The sequence below is a fragment of the Bos indicus genome, chromosome X (genome assembly GCF_029378745.1).
Source record: "Bos indicus isolate NIAB-ARS_2022 breed Sahiwal x Tharparkar chromosome X, NIAB-ARS_B.indTharparkar_mat_pri_1.0, whole genome shotgun sequence".
Lineage (NCBI taxonomy): Eukaryota > Metazoa > Chordata > Mammalia > Artiodactyla > Bovidae > Bos > Bos indicus.
In genome coordinates this window covers 113,858,128-113,862,314 of record NC_091789.1, presented here as the reverse complement: position 1 = coordinate 113,862,314, position 4,187 = coordinate 113,858,128, and the positions used below count along the sequence as shown (strand labels likewise).

Here is a 4,187-nt window from a genome sequence, read left to right as displayed (position 1 = left end):
CTCTAGAGCCTGTGCTCCTGCAACAAGAGAAACCACCACAATGAAAAGGCCACACACACAACTGGAGAGTGGCCACTGCTAACTGCAACTAGAGAAAGCCTGATCACAGCAACAAAGACCCAGTACTGCCAAACATAAATAAATCAATAAAATTAATAACTTTGATCCATATCTTACATCATCTAAAGAATTGAAAGAGATGACAAATCTTAACATAAAACCTAAAGATTACACAAATTTTAGCAGAATAGGCAAACTTTGGATAGGCAAAGCTTTCTTAGATACAACACAAAAAGACAAGCCATATACTGGATATATACTTGATATACTGGACTTCATCAAATGTAAAAACTGTTCGTTAAAAGACAGTTTTAAGACAATGAAAAGAAAAATCATAAGTGGAGAAGAAAATGCTTACAAATCATATATTACATCCAGAATATACAAAGAATTCTAAAAATAAGAGACGTCCATCAAAATTATTTTATTTTTTAACTTTACAATATTGTATTGGTTTTGCCATATATCAACATGAATCTGCCACAGGTATACACGTGTTCCCCATCCTGAACCCTCCTCCCTCCTCCCTCCCTGTACCATCCCTCTGGGTCGTCCCAGTGCACCAGCTCCAAGCATCCAGTATCGTGCATCGAACCTGGACTGGCGACTCGTTTCATATATGATATTATACATGTTTCAATGCCATTTTCCCAAATCATCCCACCCTCTCCCTCTCCCACAGAGTCCAAAAGATTGCTCTATACATCAGTGTCTCTTTTGCTGTCTCATATACAGGGTTATTGTTACCATCTTTCTAAATTCCATATATATGTGTTAGTATACTGTATTGGTGTTTTTCTTTCTGGCTTACTTCACTCTGTATAATAGGCTCCAGTTTCATCCACCTCTTTTTAAAAGTACAAAAAATTTGAATAGACTTTTGTGTGTGCATGCTCAATTGTGTCCGACTCTCTGTGACCCCATGGACTATAGCTCTCCAGGCTCCTCTGTCCATGGAATTGTCCAGGCAAGAATACTGGATTGGGTTACCTCTTCCTACTCTAGGGGACCTTCCCAAACCAGGGATTAAACCCATGTCTCCTGAGTTTCCTGCATTGGCAGGCAGATTCTTTACCACTAGTGCCACCTGGGAAGCCCCTATACACAACTAGAAGAAATATTAACTAGTACAACCAGTTTGGAAAAGTTTGGTAGTAGTCTAAAACATAAAACCTCATCTGCTCCCAGCTTTCCATCAGTTAAAGTTTACCCAAGAGAAATGAAAGTATATGGATATACAAAGACAGAAACACAAATATTTGCAGCAGCTTTGTGATAGCCTCAAACTGCAAATAATCCAAATGTCCATCAAAAGATGAGTGCATAAATAAGTGATGCTATGTCCATACAACGGACTAGTAACAACAACACAGTAACTACAACAAAAAAGAATGTGCCTTCACTGCGCATCCTGGGAGAATGCAGGTTTCACATGGCGCCTGCATTGATCCGCCTCCAGGAAGAATCTAGCGGCACCTGGCTACGTGGTCTCCTAGCAACCGGAGAAGCCTGGACAACAAACTACTAAAGTGGTGAGTCCCCCTCGAGGCCAGGGGAACCATGGAAGACAAGAAGTGGCTGCTAGGGCCGGGGTTACTGGAACCGATGCCCCTGGGCATGAACTGCAAGCCCTGGTACAAAGACAAGTTACCCTCCAAGTGTTTCGCAAAGCACAAGAAGGCACTCCTGAAATTCCCCACATACCTGGACAGCCGGCAGTGGGTATTTGTGAAAGAGGGGCTGGACGACTTCCGGAAGGGCTGCCCACCTTGTAAAGATCTGATCACTCGAGGACCTAATGAGGGCTTTCTCCCCGTGATTGCTCACAGAGTTCCCCAGCATGCCCCCCCAAAGAAAAAGCTGCCAGCGGAAGCAGAGGTGTTCTCCACGCTTTCATCAGCCCAGCAAGCACGGAAGGCATTCGTGGAGGAAATCGAAGCCCACCTGACCAGGCATCCCTTGGCGCTCTGCCCAAAGCTGAAGGAAGATCTACCTGCAGACCTCTTATTAAAGGTGCTGGAAGTGCTCGATCCTGACAGAAAGCTGGAGGACTTGTGGGCTTACTGTCTGGGTCCCAAGAGAAAAAAGAAGTACCCCAAAAAGCTTCGTAAAAAATCCCCTGCGATAGTCCAGCTGGAACCTGTCAAGGAGGCTCCCGTGTCACACCCAGCCAATTTATATTATGAAGACAAGTCGTCAAGCAGAAAGGAGTCACTCACTGATTCGTCTTCTAATGTACCAAAAGGAATTCAGAAATTCTGCAAATGGGTTTCTACTTTCGGAGACTTGCGCATTGACGAACAGTTCATCATGAAACTGTGTGAGGTTGGCTGCGACTGCCCACCAACCCACGACAAAGCCCGCATCAAGAAAATATCCCAGGTTTCTTCAAAGGTAAGGTTCGGCATCAGGATAGGTAAAATGGAGGCAAAAAATTTCTCCATGGAGGAACCAAACTGGGAGAAGAAACTCCAGAAACCACACAATCCTTATAAACCTGACTGGGTGAAGATAAGGTATGGTGCATGGTACCTGCAGCCCAAGTTGTGGAAAAAGCTAATAAATGACGAACCTTTGATTGATCCCAAGGCCTTACTTGGAGGTGGGATTTTTGGAAGGAAGTTTCCTGAACAGGACATTCTTGAAGATCTTTATGGAACAATTGCATTTAAAGATTTCATTCTAAGCAAGGGCTACCGGATGCCAGACATCCTTGAGAGGTTGTTCACCAGGAAGGGATGGAAATATGATTCTGTTAAGACTCCTATACACAAAGTGATAAAAATCAACTTAATGGGAGAAGAAGATGCACGGGAAGATGCTTAGACATTTTTCTATTTACTACTTAACTTGGCTTTTTTCTCTCTCATTGTAACACCCATCAGAATTCATGGTGAGTGTCCATCCCACCATGTATGTACAACTTTGATTCTACATCTGTAAATTTAATACCTAATGCTTATCAACAGTTCTCAATGACCTTCTGCTTGGGTTTATCAATATTTTATCACTTTTATCACCTATGAAATCAATATTCACAAATACTCTTCTCACATTTTATAGCATTGTGAATACCACATAGTTGTATCAGTTATTTGTAAAAATCAAACCACAAAAATAATTACTTTTTAAGAGTATGATCTAGCTATGTCAGCTACAAAATGGGATCAATTTCAAAATAATTGTGTTGAGAAAAAGGAGACATGCAGTTCCATTTGTATTAAAATCATAATGAGTTAATTATGACAATTACTCTTAAGTACAACTGGTAGCCAAAATAATGTTAGCCCCATTTAATAATGAAATTGCTATCCCCCTTATTAGGATTGCATCAAGCTCCCAAAACAGATGGAAAACTATCAAAATTATAGGTGAAACTTTGTTATGCTGGTTTGTCATGCCTCTTAATTAAATATACTTAAAAAAATTTAACCATACTCATAAAAAATTCACCAAGAAAAAGTATTTCCATATAACACAGGTACAGAATAGCAGGGAGCTTCAAGTTCTTGGCAAATCTAGTGTGCAAAATACAGTAAGCAAAACTACACACAGCATCATCAAATATCCACACATATTTATTCAAGTAAGATTAATCGTTTCATTTCATGAATAGTGACTAAAAACTCACTCATGAATTTAAAAGAAGTCAAGCAACTTCTTTACATTTCCAAAATAACATGTAAAATTGTCTGGGATAGGAAATTGGTAATGAGAAAGATTGGAGAAGGCAGTGGCAACCCATTCTGTACTCTTGCCTGGAAAATCCCATGGACGGGGGAGCCTGGAAGGCTGCAGTCCACGTGGTTGCTAGGAGTCGGACACGACTGAGTGACTTCACTTTCACTTTTCACTTTCATGCATTGGAGAAGGAAATGGCAACCCACTCCAGTGTTCTTGCCTGGAGAATCCCAGGGACGGGGGAGCCTGGTGGGCTGCCGTCTATGGGGTTGCACAGAGTCAGACACAACTGAAGTGACTTAGCAGCAGCAGCAGTGAGAAAGATTAGAAGCACAGATCTGCAGTGCAATTCTATTTCTGGTAATGAAGGAATTCATCTGTAAATGGAAGTATGTGCATATACTTTACCCTCGTGAGAAGGGAACAGAGCCATCAGGTTGTCAGTC

General features: G+C 41.5%; 1 pseudogene; it reads left to right on the top strand.

The window, feature by feature from the left end:
- Positions 1 to 1,598: 1,598 nt before the first annotated feature.
- Positions 1,599 to 3,031, top strand: LOC139181221 (protein FAM47E pseudogene; annotated as a pseudogene).
- The last annotated feature ends 1,156 nt before the right edge of the window (positions 3,032 to 4,187 follow it).